The sequence below is a fragment of the Amblyomma maculatum genome, chromosome 2 (assembly GCF_055883805.1).
Source record: "Amblyomma maculatum isolate TAMU_Amacu chromosome 2, ASM5588380v1, whole genome shotgun sequence".
Lineage (NCBI taxonomy): Eukaryota > Metazoa > Arthropoda > Arachnida > Ixodida > Ixodidae > Amblyomma > Amblyomma maculatum.
The window spans coordinates 213,347,526-213,364,984 of record NC_139345.1 but is presented as its reverse complement, the minus strand read 5'-3'; the positions used below and the strand labels follow the sequence as shown (position 1 = coordinate 213,364,984).

The 17,459-nt window shown below is 48.0% G+C and overlaps 1 protein-coding gene across 1 annotated transcript in view; it reads right to left on the bottom strand.

Annotated features, from left to right (window-relative positions):
- Nucleotides 1-17,459, bottom strand: part of LOC146201251 (nicotinamide N-methyltransferase-like) — a 48,280-nt gene that overhangs the window by 30,008 nt on the left and 813 nt on the right. The gene's annotated exons all lie outside the window — the stretch shown is intronic.

Here is a 17,459-nt window from a genome sequence, read left to right as displayed (position 1 = left end):
TTGACAATACAGATTTTCCATCCAGTTCAACAAATTTGTCGATGGTGGTCTGAGTTACCACCGCCTGGTGCAGAGTTCATCACATACAACTCGTGGGAAAAACGAGAAACCATTTCTGCTTCCAGTGTGGTGTAGTTATAAATGGATAGGCTGAAGAGTTCATGGTGATTGGTTACCACTGCATTCACATGAGGAGAGGGATACAAGGCTCCATCTGTGTAGACTGCCTTGTTGCTTCTTCTTATCATGCGTCTTATGAAATCCACTGTGGCTCTTCTCTGGCCTTCGTGGGAGTGGGTCGACACGTTCTTTTGTATGGGTGTGGGAGCTAGGTGTAAGAGCAGGCGCTCTTTAGGATAAAGTTCATAAAAGTTATTGTGGACACGCAGCGCTTTGAGCTTGTTGTTGCCAGTGTATGATGGGAGACCGAAGGCATTTTTTATGGCTGATCTGATGATTGCATCTGATATGTTGTGTTCTACTTTTCTAAATAGGTAGGGAGGCCATATGCAACTCTGGTGATGACCAGTGCTTGGACCAGCCATTCAATATCTTTTTCCCTCATTTCTTTTTGCACTCTCGCCACACTCACTATATTTAAGTCAAATTATTTTCTTTAGGACAATGCTAAGGTTTTAGAATCTACCCTAGTTTTAACTAATGTCTGTATAACAACTAAGCATCAACTAAGCCCTGAGGCAACAAATACCATTAAAAAACTAAGCATGCATCTATACAGACTTTCAGTGCAATGCACGCTAACCAGTCCCCATGGGGCAAAAAGGCCAACCACTACGGCCGAGAAAAGGACGCAGAAACACTTACCATGTGTGAACCATGGCTGTTGTCTTCTGGCCCGTCATTTACACAAACGATTTCACAAGCTTCGAGACGTACTTGTTGCGCTTGACGTATTTCTCCAGCGGAAGAGGTGTTCTGCCTCTTTTTCGAAGCTGAATTGGCCACCTGCGGCCAATTCCTCACCACATGGCCCACATCCCGGGCCATGTCGGAGATCTCCTGTAGGAGCTTCTCCCTCTCGGTATATTGCTCCTCCGTGCCGGATCTGATGTGAAAACAATGCTCCCGTGAGAAACAAAAAACATCCGGCAGAGACTGTGACAATGTTAGCGTGGGATTACAGTCTATGCTCAGCATACATACAGAACATGCCACTTACTTTCGAAGGTTTTCTCGGTCTTCCCGACGGAAGTAGCCCACCAAGAGATCCGTGCGCTCCTTGATGTAGCGAAGCGTCAACGGCTGGCCGACCGCGAACGACACATAGCGTAGCACCGCCATCCAGTTTTCAGGTCGTTCAAATGGATTTTGAGCCACTACCTCCTGAAGAAGCAGTATATCTTCATGAACGTGGAAGCGTTTCCGCATCCTCTGCTGCGACGAGCTCGGACCACGGGCTGTAGATGTCGCCGAACCTGCTACGTTGGTGGCAGCCATCTTTCTCCGCTTGCACGGACCGTCTCGCTATGCCCGTTCCACTAAGATCGTCCGCGAGCGGAGCGGGTGGCGCGCTCCGCTAGCCCCCTATCGGCTAAGCGGGCTGCGCATGCGCAGTTGCGCTCCCGCTAGCTGCCTTAGCTGAGCGGGATCTACGCTCCCGTCAACATTGTTGCCGGCATCTCCTGCCGCTTCAGAGCACTCATTCCCTTCTCGTCTTGCCTTCCTATCATAGCTGTCACTCCAGCGCGCTGCTTTGTGCAGTGTACAGTGTTGAATGTCATATCGCGGACCAGTGGACGTTCTCTTTTGTATGTATTCTCGTATTGCCACGTACGCGTCTTTCCCTCTGCTCATGTGCATACAACCTTTGTGGGGTAGTAGGTGTGCGGTGGCTGACCAGTGCGCGATGAGACGCAATGGGTCATTGAGCCACAGGTGCTCAGAAGAAGCGCTTGCTCAATTGGGAGTTTCCACGTAGCGTTTGACCCATCAGTGACAGCTTTCTGCTTTTTTTTTTATAAAGAACTTCAGGTGTTGTTCACGCGGCATACGTTGGTATCGCATGCATGTGTGCGAAAGAAAACAAGGATGCTTGGTTGCAGTCTAAGGTTGTCCTGATTCCATTAGCGATTACCTTGGTAAATACTTTATACGTAACAGAAAGTAAGCTGATTGGTCTAATTTTCTAGTCCTTAGCGTCCCATTTCTTATGAATTAAGATAATGTTTGCATTCTTCCATGGTTCCCGTACCGTCGATGACACCAGGCACTGCGTATACAGGGTGGCCAGTTTTTCTAGCACGATACCCCTCCCGTCCTTCAACAAATTTATAGTTATCTGCCTCTCCAGCTGCTTTCCCCCTTTTCACAGTTTCTATTGCTTTCTTAACCCCGTTCTTTGTCACTGCTGGAACGTCTGACTGTATTTCCCTACCGCCAATCTCATTACGGTCCTTACTACTTTGGTTACTGTAGAGACCTGTATAGAACTCCTCGGCTACTTTGACTATCTTGTCCACATTCGTGATGACATTGCCCGCTTGGTCCCTTAGCACATAGGTCGGATTTTTTTCTATGCCCAATTCCTTCATCACTTTAATTCTTCCCCCCGGTCTTTACAGCATGCTCAATTTCATCCACGTTATACTTCCTTATATCGGGCACTTTACGCTTATTTATTAGCTTTTTTATCTCTGCCAATCCTATCTGGTCTGTTGGATTGGAAGCTTTCATAATTTGGCATTTCTTAATCAAATCTTTCATCACCTTGGACTGTTCACCGGTATCCTAACTATCCTACTGCCTACTTCCACAGCGCACTCAGTAATGATATCTCTGAAATTATTGTTCATTGCGTCTATGCTAATGTCGTCATCCTCGGTTAGAGCTGAATATCTATTCTGTAGCGAGATCCTGTGATGGACTTCTTTCGTACTGATTTGATTCGCGAAGAACAAATCGTCGCAAAATGAACGAAGATACGTCTACGCTGCGGCAGATGGAAGGGCGGCGGTCTCTGCATACCTCGTCAGATGATCAACGGCTACTATAGCCTAGTGGTTGCCGGCTGCGGTGGGAAGCGGTCCGTACAAATCGATGCCGACGCGGTCGAAAGGGCGTGGTGGGCAGGGTACGGCCACAAACTCTCCAGTAGATCGTTGAGGAGATGGCTTGCGATGTTTTCACGTTAAGTGTCAGTGAAGGTGCTTGAATGGGAAGGTGTATATGCCCCGCCAGTAGTAACGCAGCCGGAAACGGGTGTATGTCTTGAAGACGCCCGCGTCACCGGATTGGGGGTCAGCGTATAAATAGTCACATAATTCGTAGCTGCCGGGGAGTAACGAGCAAGCACTTGCGGCCATCTACACTGTAGTTGCGGCAGTAGAGGAGGTTATCGCCAATGGCAAAGTGGGAGCATGGCGGCGGAGAGCACGCGATGGAGAAGCAGCCATAGATTTGGAGACGAAATCGATAAGGGAAGTGATCCAGATAATCTTTGCGCTGCACTGACAGCATGTAATCCTTAACAGATTACACAAGCACATGTATACTCGCAATCTCTTCCCGCACACGATGCTGTACTTCAGAAGCCACTTATATCCACACAAGACATCATGCTTCAAATTTCCGAAGAAATTCTACACCCGCAGCATCGCAACCGCACGAGAGCCTTACTGGCTCTGGATCTCACCAAAGCACTTGATAATACTATACAGCATTACTCAGGTCCTCTCAAGCCTAGGGGTAGGAGAACGCACCCACTCATATATCGCAGCCTTTTCAGCGACCCCACCGCGGAACTCAAACTCGGTCCTATAGAATCCCTCACCTTCTCTCTAGGCAATCGTGGAACACCCTTGGGATCAATCCACTCCCCCTACTATTTAATATCACCCTCATCCCGATGGCCCACAAACTAACACAAATTCCAAACCACTCCCACACCCTCTTTGTGGATGACATTACCCTGTGGAACCACGGGAAATGTTGGAAACATAGAGGACACTCTTCAAGCAGGAGCGGACGTAGTGGCAACGTACGCAAGCATCCATCGGCGTAGCGTGCTCCCCCACTAAATCCGAACTCCTGTTGCTCCACCCAAACCGCCGCCTTACCAAGCAAAAACATCCCTCCATACACATCACCATAGTTGGGCTCCAAGTACCCGAGGCCAGCAAACTTCGAGTTCTGGGAATGTTCCTGCAAAACAATGGACTCAACACAGAAACTATCCTGAAACTATCACCACCCATCAAACTATCAGACTAATCAAACGGATAGCGAACAGGCACAGAAGCATGCGAAAGCACGATCTCCGGCGGCTTGTACAGGCATTTGTCTTCAGTCGAATGGTCTATTCACTCCCGTACTTTATCTTACAAAGGCAGAAACTGGGAAAGTGGACGCACTCATTCGTCAGGCATACAAAACAGCACTTCACCTCCTGAAACATACTCCTACCACACGCCTAGTAACGAAGGCAGTGCACAACACAATCTAAGAACTAGTGGAAGCTCATCGTACTGCCCAGATCAACAGACTTTCCTCCGCAGATACTGGCAGGTTCATTCTCGCAGCGCTAAAATTCCAACCAATTGGTCCACCCATTGAAAACAGCCACCTTGTCCCCCAACACATCCGGGACAACCTTACGGTACAACCCCTACCTAAAAATATGCACTCTGCTCACCACAATGCACGACTAGAAGCTTGAGCCAAGGCGTTACACAAAGCACACGCGACTAACACCGAAGCGGCGTACGTAGACGCGGCAGAATACAGTCACTCCACGGCATATGTCATCAGTGTGATTTATTATAACTTCAATCAAATAGTTTCTGCCTCTGTCGAAGCAAAAACGTCCACAGAAGCCGAAGAGGCAGCCATAGCGCTAGTCATCTCCTCTTCCACTGCCACACACATTTTCAGCGATTCTAAAACGGCAATTTAAAATTTTGCAAGAGGGAAAATACACCCAGTCGGCCATGGAATCTTAACCTCTGCTTCCACAGCTCCCCAACCCATTCACATCGTCTGGGTACCAGGTCATGCAGGCAACCCCGGTAACGAGGCAGCCCACTCAACTGCTCGAGCGCACGTCAACCGAGCCGGGCATACCGAAGACTGGGGAAGAACGCGGGACAGACTTCTCACCTATCATGACATAACACTTCCCTACCGAGAATAACGACTCATATCCCCCACCTCACACCTCTCTCTCGAAACCCCAACAAATAATCTGGCGACAGCTGCGAGCCAAAACCTTTCCCTCCCCAGCTTGGTTGGCCTTGGCACACCCGGGCCGGTGCGACCCCACATGCTCTCTATGTGACGCACCTAGATCCACCTTCAATCACATAATGTTTCTATGCGAAGATTTGAAGCCACCGCCCCAATGGGGCCTCACGGACCACGAAGGTTGGGAGATCGCAGTCTCCAGCTCGGATCCAGCAGCGCAAAAGATGCTGGGTGACTGGGCTGAAGCGGTCGCTGCCAGACATGGCCTGACAGACACCAGCCGGGATCAGGAACCACCTCAACCCTTGTAATGTACCCTAGTTCCTACAATAAATGTTTTACCACCACCACAACATTTCGCTGATGTGAAAAGATGAAGGGGAATCGTCGGAAAAGGAAAGGCTCGCAAGCTCATCTGAAAGGGGGCAGCGGGAAGGTGCGTCGGCGTCGTAATGCTTGCGGCTGGAGTGGTAAATAACGCGGACATTATATTCCTGATGGCGGAGAGCCAGTTTTGCCAGTCTGCCGAAAGGGTCTTTCAGTGAGGAAAGCCAGCAAAGCGCATGGTGGTCCGCCACTACCTCAAAAGGCGTCCAAGAGGTAAGAGCGTAATTTAGTAAGAAACCAAATAATGGCTAAAGACTTTTTCAGTGACAGAGTAATTAAATTCAGCCTTCTTAAGCGTACAGGTAGCATAAGCGACCACGTATTTATCATAGCCAGACTTGCTCTGAGCAAGCATGGTGCCGAGACCAACACCACTGGCGTCCGTGTGGACCTCGGTAGGCGCGGTGGGGTCGAAGTGACGCAGGACAGGCGGTGCGGTGAGGATGCGGCGCAAACTATTGACGGCATCGTCGCACGCTGACAAACACAGCGAAAGGTCGCAATTGCCGGACAGAAGTTATATCAATAAGGCAGCGACGGAAGCAACATTTCTAATAAAGCGACCAAATTAAAATCACAGGCCGAGGAAGCTACGGAAAGCTTTGATGGAAGTCGGTTTTGGAAATGCTGCTATAGCGCGAAGTTTAGCAGGGTCTAGAGATACTCCTTCATTGGAGACAACATGGCCGCGAAAGGTGAGCTGGCGTGAGGCAAAACAACCCTTTTTTTACAAATTCAGCTGCAATCCGGCATCAGAGATGCAGGTCAAAACGCGCTTCAGACGGTAGAGGTCGGTGTGGAAGTCGAGATAAAAGACGACGATGTCATCGAGGTAGCATAGGCATGTCTTCTACTTTAGGCCCCGCACAATGGTGTCCGTCATCCGTTTAAATATTGCAGGCACATTGCAAAGGCTAAACGGCATAACTGTAAAATCGTATACAAGCAGTCGGATGTTACAAAGGCGTTTTTGTGGCGATCAGCCGCTTCCAGGGGGACCTACCAGTACCCGGAACGTAAATATAGCGAAGAAAAAAACTCTGCCTCTTACAAACAGTCGAGAGCGTCATCGATGCGCGGGAGAGTGTAGACGTCTTTGCGCGTAATCTGATTAAGGCGGCAGTAATCGACACAGAAGCGGATCACACCATCTTAATTTCTGACGAGCACAACAGGCGATGCCCAAGGGCTGCTTAAGGGCTGAATCAAGCCATTCTGGAGCATTAGGTCGACTTGCGCTTCAATAGCCTGGCGTTCGGTTGCAGACACACGACATGGGCGCTGTCGCAGTGGTGCATGTGCCGGTGTCGATGCGATGAGTGACTGTAAATGTTTGGCCTAATGAACTTTGATGAGAATTGGAGGAGCGGAACTGGTGAAGTAGGTTCAAAAACTGCGTGCGCTGCGGCGGTCGGTGCCGATGAAACAGAGGAACAGGTCTGTTAGAGGAGGGAGCGGGTAAAGATGAAGGGGGACTGAGCGCAGTCATGGTGAAGTGAGGTGCGTCGTCAGGCTCCTGACGAATCAGAAGAGATTCGATTGGCTGGATACTGCCGAGAATTCATCATGACGCGAAGCAGTAGGGAAGCGAAACGGATTAGAGACCCATACAACAGAGAGGCCAGCGGAAATTGTGAGCACAGCGTAGTGCAACGGAAGGCACTTACGTCTCGGGAATGTATGGGCTGGCGTGAAGAGAACAGTGTCATCGCTTATAGATTTACAAAAGACACGACCAAGCAAAGAAGAGCAGGGAGGAAGGTCGCTGTCTTCGGCGACGAGAGCCTTAGACCAATCCCATCGACCCGACCTGCGCATGCGCCGGTTTTCCGGAAGTTGCACCACTGCCATGTTTGTTGTAGTCGGCTGTTGGCTGGTCAGCGCGCGCACATATGACTGCCCTATTGTAATCTGCGCTCCACAGGAACTCAACGCACATTTCCCATAACTCACTTCCGACAAAAATTCGTTGTCATTATTTCACAAATTTACAGTGACTCTCACATGCAAGGCAAGCGTTCTAAGGGCTTAAATTTTTTTTAAGCAGTAGCCGCATTCAGTTGTGAAGAGCTTTTGGGAAATAATCGAGACTGAATAAAAGAAATCGCATCATGGTTTTTGGTTCTGGTGATTGATAGTTGATTAGAGTGTGATAGGCTATAGTAAGGTAAAGAAATCATTGTAATCGATGAATTAAAGAAAAGGAAAATGAATGAATTGAATAAAGGAGTTTTCAACAGTGTCAAAATGCTCAGAATGAAAAGCTGATGCATGATGATGCGAATAGAAAATTTAAGTGATGTAATTGATGATATAATTAGGTGAACTAATTGAAACAATTAGAAATTGAAAAAAAGGGTTTCAAAAGCGTCAAAATGCTCACAATGAAAAGCAAATGCTTGACGATCTAATAAAGAAAATTTAGACTGTAATTGTTGAAATAATTGAAATAACAAAAAGGAAAAAATGGGGTTCAAAGGTGCTAAATTGCATAGAAAGATAAGTAACTGCATGATTGATCAAAACATTTAGAGGGTGGAAACTGACCAATTATTCAAAATAAAAGAAAAATGAAAAATTATGAAGAGGGGTCAAATACACATAACGAAAGGTAAATGCTTGATGATAATAGAAAAATTAGTGTATAACTGACTAACTAAAATTTCAGTGATGATATGAAATGAAGTGCATCATGATGCCAACCTTTGAAACGCTATTTATAGCACAAAATTTTCAATTGTGTCAATTATTATTTTATCAATTACATACCCTAAATTTTCGTATTTAGCACTGTCTAGAATTGACTTTTTCCGGGAATTTTCGAACCTTTGAACCGCTTTTTTTTCGATTTTCTCAATTATTTCAGCTAATTAACCTATTACAAACTTTATATTTTTAATTAGTATGATCACGTGTTGTCTTTTCATTCCGAGCATTTTGACACCTTGCAACTCCTTTTTATAATTCTTTATTTTTAAATATTTCAATTCTTAATTGATCAATTACACACCCTTTAGTTTTTACAATCATCAAGCCTTGTCATTTCGCCTATGAATTTTAGCACTTTGGACTTGGTTTTTTCAATTTTTCACTTTCTAATTGTTAACAATTATTTCCTCAATTACACTCTAAATTTCTTAATTCGCATGATCAAGCAATGGCTTTTCATTGTGACAAATAATCTTGACACATGTGTTGCCCCATTTTTTAATTTTTTTTTTCAATTTAATTGCACATTTAAATTTCCATAAACAGCACCATAGCACTGGCTTTCCATTAAGATAATAGGACACACAAGTTCTCATTTTTCAATTATTTCAACTAATTAAGTGAAAAATTACAGTAAAATTTCTAAGTTAGCATCACGAATTTGCTTTTCATTCTGAGCGTTTTGAACTTGAACAACCCATTTTTATTTATTTTTATTTTCGCATTTAATCGATTAATCACGTTGATTCCATTAGCTCGTCATCACCTATCAAACACTAATCAATTATCAACCTCAGTAGGACAAATTACCATGATATGGTTTTTTACGCAGCCCTCCTTATTTCCGACATGCGGTGCCGACAACTATTACTTCTACTACTACAACAACGACGACGGCTTTTCGGCCGAACGAGCTGTATAAGCTTTTGCCTAAATACATAAAACTAGAGTAATGTATGTGCACTCCGACTTACACATGAGCTAAAATCGTTCGGAAACACTGCGTGCAGGCTCTACAGGCTCTCCGGGCGGCTGGAGCGGCCGGTTGACTACATGTACCAGCATGCACCGCGACAGCGGTGGCGTCGTGAAACTGGCCGGTGGGATCGGTCTATTCAACGGAGCCGCATCTGAAAAGTATCGGGCAAAATCTAGAACTCAAATTCAGCGCGAGCACAATCGATGATAGCGTGGCGCGACAGGAAATCCCAGCGTAGGATGACCGCATGTGAGCAAGAAGGCAGCACGACGAACACGATTGTGTACAATGACTCCTGGATCGTGACTCGAGCGGTGCACGCTGCTAACGGCGCAATGTGCTCAGCGGTGGCTGTGCGCGAAGGGAGTCCTGAAGCTGGCGTTTTCACTTTCTTTAATGGGCGACAAATATTACGTCCATTACTGAAATCACGGCACCGGTGTCGATATGAGCTATGGCAGACATTATCTTGACCTAAACTTCTATAAGGTTGACAGGTGAACGATGAGGTCTTTGAAAGCTCGATGGGGACGCAGTTTTAGCCTCAATAACTGCGGCACCTAGTTTTCCTCTTGAGAATTCTGGTGACGTCGCATTGGAAAGATAGAGCGGCGTCGCAGCGAAGGGGAACGGCGGCTCGAGTGGGCGAACGTTCCGGAGGAAAAGGACGACTTGAGGTTTGCTCATCAGATGCGGAGTACTCACGCGATGGAGGCCAGTACCTGGAAGCTTGGCCAGGTGGTGCTGGCACTGAGTAACAGAATGCAATAGCGGGCAACATGGCCAAAGAATCCGCAAAAGTAGCAAATAAGACGGTCATAATTTGTTCGCCATGGGCTGCTCGCTCGTGGAGTCAGCCGATGACGCCGGTGCTTGCACAGGCACCGACATCGCTGGGTAGGTAGACGGTCTAGGTCTTTGCGAGGATCTCGGCGTAAGTCGGTCGAACGTCAATAGGTCGTGAGGCGATGTGGCGTAAATCACGGGAGGGTTAACATGTCGCGGGACGTCGGCGTAATTCAGCGGAGCGACGACAGGTGATGGCAGATGTGAGGACGGAATTGCCTCAGCAACCTGCTTTTGAATGGTTTGGTGTAGAGCAGAGGCCAAATATGGTGGCTGTGCTTGAGGGCTAGGGAGAATCCGCCGTTTGCGCGAGTTTTCTGCGCATGCGCGAAGTCGTAGCGGCGACCGATGGAAACACATTGGACGGCGTCGATGACGTTTCTCGGCGCCGCCAGTGCACAGGGGCTGGCAACACCGGGCGGTACGGTGATCGTCACAGGCTTGGTAAAGCGATGCCAACCACATCTACCGCTTACGGTTGCCACTCTAGCTCTAGGCGTGCCGGGATGCAAGACGCGGTTTTTCAGGTTCCCTTCGGCGAGCCGCGACCAACAACAACATGAAGCTTGAATTAGGGCTACCAAGTGTCAAGATGCGAATGGCCAACCGTAGCAAGCGACTGCGTACACTCAACTGTGCGAAAAACACTTCGTTACAGGTATGCACGCATCTAAAGGAAATGTGCATGATGAAAGTATCTACTGGAGTTTGCACCAAGCCTGTAACCCGCCATTGATATTGGCAATGAGCATTTGTTCGACGCGTGTGTGCTTTATGTGCTACGGGGCCGAATAGCGCTGACATCACAAGTGGCTGTGTGCGCTCGACCGTAATATTTAGCATGTTTTATCGCGACTGTTGCCTGACTAAAAAGAAAAAAAAATAGGCGTTTGTTGTGATGCGCCGCCGTTCGCGAGCCGAGTGGTTGAGCTGGTCATGAGGCTCGCGAATGGCAGTGCATTAAAACGCTGTATTTTTTTTCTTGTTAGTCAGGTGGCAGTCACGATAAAACATGCTAAATATTATTTATGGTCTAGCGCACACAGCCGCCTGTAATATCTAAGCTACTTAGCCCTTTCGCACATAAAGAAAAGTAACGACAAAATACATCGCCATCAGGCCCCGGCACAACTAAAGCAAACACGCACCGAAGAAATCCTCATTGCAGCCATCACTGGTGCGTTACAGGCTGGGTGCAAACTCCAGTAGGTATTTTTCATCATGCATATTTCCTTTAGATGCATACATACCTGTAGTATCTGTGTTTTTGCTCGGAGCTAATGACGCACTTGACACTCTTGCACGACGCATAGTATTTTTGTTTTACCTTACAGGCCCACCTTCGTTCTCGCCAAAGTATTCGGATTTTCTTCCTTCGGGGTACGCAATCAGATGCACTTCGTTAGGGAGCTTGATAGTTGTCGTCTTCGTCCAACCGTTTGCAACGGCAAGGAAACCGCCCGACACAAATGAGTCTCCTGGGGGGGTTCATGCTCGTTCGCTTGCAGAGTGGAGCGCTCTAGACGTCGAACAGCGTTGGTTCCTGACCGAGATGCGCATCCGATATGTAGGAGATGCGCATGTGTCACCAAGTCGTTGATTCCGCAGAAATTGCGGCGGAGGCAGAAAGGTTGTGGATCCTTTCACAACAGAATGACCATTATCTGTGCACCGAGAACATTTCCACCACTGCGACCACATCCGTTCTGAGGGCAGAAACCGGCTACAGCGCTGAATCATCCGTTGCCAGAAAAATGCCGCGAGTTTCCTGCAGGTGTGCATTCCGGCTGGGACAATGCTCTTTTCAGGGGGCGTGTATAAGTGCCTCTCTGCGAAGCTTCGTAGATGAAATCCTATAGCTGCACGCATTTAGATGACGCGAGGAGGAAGCGATGCCCATTGCACCATGCCGGCGCTGCGGAGACCGCATTGTGCTTGGTAACACAAGACACCCCGCGCATACGCGCCGCTCGTTAAGTCACAGGAGACGATTCCACCTATTCATGATGGAAAAATACAGCGTAGAGAAGGACGAGGACAAAATGAAGACACATAGAACACACGAGCGCTGAATAACCAACACGCCCAGACTGCTACGGAATTCCACCTAGCTCTGCAGCATCAACAAACCCCTGGCTGCTTTGCCCTTTGAGATCCCTCTCTCTCTGCCTCCGCGCTCTCTTGTCTGTCGTCAACCTGCACGCTGAGAGCGTCTCATTCCGTCACGTCGAACGGAGCCCGCGCTACACGCTCTTACAATACGAAGACAGAATATGCGTGCGTTATGAGGGGATTGTGAAAACGCATACTGCGGGAACATGATACTGCAATCACTGTCACTACTTTCCGCCCCGAGGGCAAAAAAGGGGGGAGCTTTCGCTTTCTACCTGCGTTGGCGTGGCCATTTCGTACGGTGCGCTTTCGCGTCGTCTGCTGCACTGCCGTCCAATGTGTTTCTCGCCCGATCCCGCATGATGGCGCCACATCCTCCCGCAAAAGGCGGATTGAAAGCTGACGCGCCACCTCTTTACGAACGAAATTTGCATCTGCTGCAGCAGGGAGGAGCTGTCAGTTGCAGGTGTCAGCCCGGAAAGCGATTCCACTTGAGTTGGGCGCTGAGAAGTCAGCGCCCTTTGCTTGCGCAGCTCATCAAAGCTCTGGCAGAACGTGAAGAATTCGGCAACGGTGCGCAAGTCACGGGCTGACAACATCCGAAAAGCGCCATCGTCGAAGCATTTTAAGATTTGCTTTATTTTGCCAGCTTCCGACATATTTGGGTTCGTGTAAGTTGGTGACATCTATGTAGCTCGTAAACCTTTCGCCCACCTGCGGGTACTGTTCACGCAATCGCTGTTCAGCGCGGGATTTCCTGACTTCTGGACGTCCAAACACTTCTGAGAAATTGGTTCTGAAGGCGGTCCAACTTTGGATGTCCCCATCATGGTTCCGGTACCATAAGTTAGCGACGCCGGTAAGATAAAATATGACGCTGTTGAGCTTTGTTTCGTTGTCCTTGTTGTAGAGGCTTACCCGTTCGTAGGAGATGAGCCAGTCTTCTACCTCACGGTCATCGGTCCCGCTGAAGATTGCTGGGTCCCGCAGGCGAAGGGAGCCGGCACACATGACAGCCGGCCCGCCTGCACTGCTTGGTGTCTGTAAGGGATCGTCAGCCGCGCGCCTGTGGCACACGAAAAGCCACATCCGAGAAAACGCAGCGCCCCCTAATTCAGCCAGTATCAGAAGCATAGGAGTGCGGCTATTATGCAGCGGCGACTAGTTTTCGAGATGAAGATAGTTGCTCTAATCCCGGTCGGTGTGAGTACGCGCTAACATGGAGGGGGAGTCGAGGTTTGAACAGGGAAGGTGAACAGGGAAGTACAGCACGCAGAAAGTCGTCACACGTGGCACGAAAGAAATGCCATCTCTGCATTGTACATAGCAACTGAGGTGTCACTAATACAATCTTGACCCGCTTTTCTGATAAAGAACGCCTCCAGTTTCACGGGAGGTTTTTGCACACTTCTGCTTAGAATCTTAACCCTACAGAAACAAGGTCTACAGTTGGTGGAAGCGAGGCAATGGTCAACAAGATACGTGGCCTCCCTGTTATTTAGATCTTTTGCATTCTCTCTGAGTCGGTCGTTCACGCAACGACCTGTCTGGCCAATGTACAATTTGCCACAGGATAAGGGGATCTCGTACACAATGTTCGTGGCACACCGAACAAAACGCTGTTCATGCTTCTTTTTACAGCCCTGCTTTTTGTCTTCTCAAGAGATGTGACGGCTCAGCTGAGCGAGCTTCTTGGGTGCAAAAAAAAAAAAAAAAAATCCTCCGGCACGTTGAGCCTTTAGCCACCTTCTTAAAGGGAACCTGCAGTGGTTTTCAAACCTGCTCGCCTTCCCCTGTACTGAAGTAGACTCATTGTTGGTCTGGTCTGTGAAGTTAGTTTTACGATTATTGCGAAAACAGCACAGCAATCGCCGATGGAAAGCGCATCCTTCAAACTTCCCGCGTCCCGCGTCATGAGCTATCAGAGGCGCGGCGGCGATCGTGCTCTCTTTAGAAACGACCTATCGGAACATGGAAATTCTAGAAAAAAGATACTGCCTTTGTTTTCTTACAGGTGCGGAACGACTTCGCAGCAAAAAAGCGCTTACTTGAACCATATTTTTCATATGCGCCCCGATGGTGGATTGTAAGGATGCTGTTGCCATGTTGGCCCCTGAGGGATGCTAACCGGTATCAGTGCGGCCCCAACGCACATTCAGCGCTTCTCCCAGTGCATCGCGGATGCCAGTGACACACCCCGCGTCAAAACGCTAATCCTAGCGCTTTTCTTCCATCGTACCAGTGCAACAAGTGTCTTCCTGTCACTGCTCCAGTGAAATATATCACAGACGTCCAGCGTCCCCAGCAGATCCAGTGCGAAACCAGCGCGAAAAACTTACTGGTTTCGCACTGGAAGATGCTCGTTTTTGCTAGGTTCAAAATATGTGGCTGGAACATGCAGTTCCGAATCATCCGTCTCACCATGTCTTTAGGAAACCGAAAACTCTCTACACCACTATCAAGAATACACCGAGTACTCGGTTCGCACGCAGCTAGCCAGGCAACAATGTTAGAAACGTAAGGTTAGGTAATGTTAGAAGCGCTTCGTCGTAGAAACGCTCCCACACATGCATCTAATTTCGGTTAATAAAAACATATGCAGCTTTACAAAATGCCGTTCTACATGCCGGAGCCACATTTCGATGGCAGTAGACGCTGATGGCTGGCCTTCGCTTCGTCGATGCTGCGTTGTTTGCGGCCGTGTCTGGTGCGTATACATACGCCGAGACTCAGATAGTCACTTTAGCGTGCCGCAACAGCTTTTATAACGTCGCAGAGAGCTGTGACGGCTGCGATCTACATGCCGCGCAGCGCAGGATGCATATCGGCAGCGTCTCGGGTCCTCACGACTACGTCACAACAGCTCGACCAATTGCAGGCGGCGGCGCGGCCTGCGGCGTGTCTCGAGGTGCCGGCATTGCCGGTCGCATATTTTAACAAAAAAAAAAAAAAGACAATTGGCGGTTGTTTCTGCCCAAATTTAATTAGATAGTTGAGATCGCGGCGTGAGAAAGTGTTATAAGCCATTAAAATCTCGATTTCTGCAAAAAGTGCTGTAGTGTCCGTTTAAGGCTGTGGGTGACTTTGTGCCTGCAACTTCGGGCCTCTGGTTTCCCTCCAAAGCTTTTTCAGCTGTACTGCATGCACCGGGTTTGATTTTCTTCATTAGCGTTTCAGCCACAGACACACCAACCGACCCAGGGTAGCCGGCGGCAAAGAACCTCTTCTTACTGTGTCCTGTCCTTATGCGTTAAACAGGATGAATTTCATATCCGTGGTGTTGACGACGAAAGTTACCAAGTACCGGATATGGACGGCTAGGCAACGCGACCCTCCTGTTCTCATGTCGCGTCGACTCGTCTGATATTCCTGACACCGCGCGTGCCTGATTCATTCATCGTCCGTGTTGTTATATACTTTGTCCAAACCAACGGAATGCTTTACCATTCTTTTGAGTTCCATCATCTTGCAGCCTTATCACCTGTTTTGTGTTTTATTGCCCCTAAGGTTCTTTACAATATGTGACGTTGACTGCATCTGATTGTTCGGCCACTGCTCTCGTATTTACTGCGCACAGTTTGCTTAATAAAGATTAGTTGTCAGTCAATGCCTGCCCCTTCGTCTTTTCTCCTTCGGGCTACTTTATTTGCGCTGAAATGTTTGATAACAAACCAAGTCTGTCACAATCAACCCCGAAGGCATATCCACAATAAGACAACCTAAGGTTTGTTGTAGCAGTCCAACGCAATATGCACGCACAAAAGCCGGGGTGGCGCAGTGGTTACGGCTGCTTTTCGATGGAGGGAAAACGGAGTGGCGTACGTGTGCTGTGCGATGTCAGTGCACGTTAAAGAACCCCAGGTGGTAGAAATTTCCTGAGTCCTCCACTACGGCGTCTCTCATAGCCTGAGTCGCTTTGGAACGTTAAACCCCAGAAACCAAACCAAAAAAGACGTAAGCTGATTATGTTCCATTTGATAGATAATTTTAATTCACTATCGACACGACCTCAAGTCCTGACGAACGGGAAAATAGCACCACCTGTGCACAAAACTTAGACGGTCTCTTGTATATGTCTCTTAAGAGAATGGCGAAAGCTTAGTTTCGTAGTAATGATGACTCATGCCTGGTCACTGTAGTCATTACCACTCATAGCTTAGCATTTGTACTGATTTTGATCCGTTGCGGTAATTTAAAGTGAGGCAGCACATAAAGAAACAAGAGTAAAATAAGAATGAAAGGTAAAACCCACACAACCACATTTGCAACAATGCAACTTATTTAACCTCACAGATTAATATAAGGGCATTCGATGGGCTGCCTGTGGACGTGTCATCTTACTTTGTACGTATGTCACCCGGCAATAATTATAGGTAAATAAAAATGCGCCACTAATGTGCACACTCCCAGACACCCTTACAGTGAGTGGGGGAAGTTGTCCCGGTCTTATAGTGTCAATGTTCTGCAATTGTTTTATCCCTTTTTTACGTGTATAAATAAACTGTTGTAATGTTGTAACCAAAGTTTATGTTGTAAAAAGGCCAAGTCGATGACTGTGCTCCTCAAATGCCAAGCCGGTGGCGTGAGGCTTTGTCAAGCTGTCCTTGTGGAAGCTTTTTCTTCACGCCTCCTTAATCATGTACACTGTACTTGGTGCAAATAAACTTCAATTTAGTTCAATTCATAAGAGATGCCCTCGACGTGCGTGGCAAGCTCAGCCGGACGTCAGCTACCTTGTAGTGACAGAAAGGGGTGGCCGTTTGGTGTCCAGCTTTCACCGGTTCAAGCCAGAGTAAGGGTCAGAGTCAGAAGCAACAACCGAAAACAAACTTTACACACAGCAAGAGACGTACAGAGAAATGCACACGAACACTTAAAATGCACAGGCGAGAGGTTCACAGAAAGGCAATGCTAAGCATGCAACTAAAGAGGCGTTAAATAACACAGAGACTTTATGACACTGAAAAATACACGAGAGAGTCAAATGAACAAACACAAAATTATTCACCGAGCACTGTCGCAGACCGACGCTGTGGCCGCCATGTAAGACGAACGCCGCTCCCTCGCAGATCCGTGGACTTGCTAGCAGCGGGTGAACCCCCGGAGCTGAGCAGTAGCACTGGCGAACTAGCCGCAATACTAGCTCAAACACTGGCTGACTCACACAAGCGACGCGACCTCAATAAATAGGGCGCGCCGCGTCTGTCTGTTATAGCGCGCCAAAGCC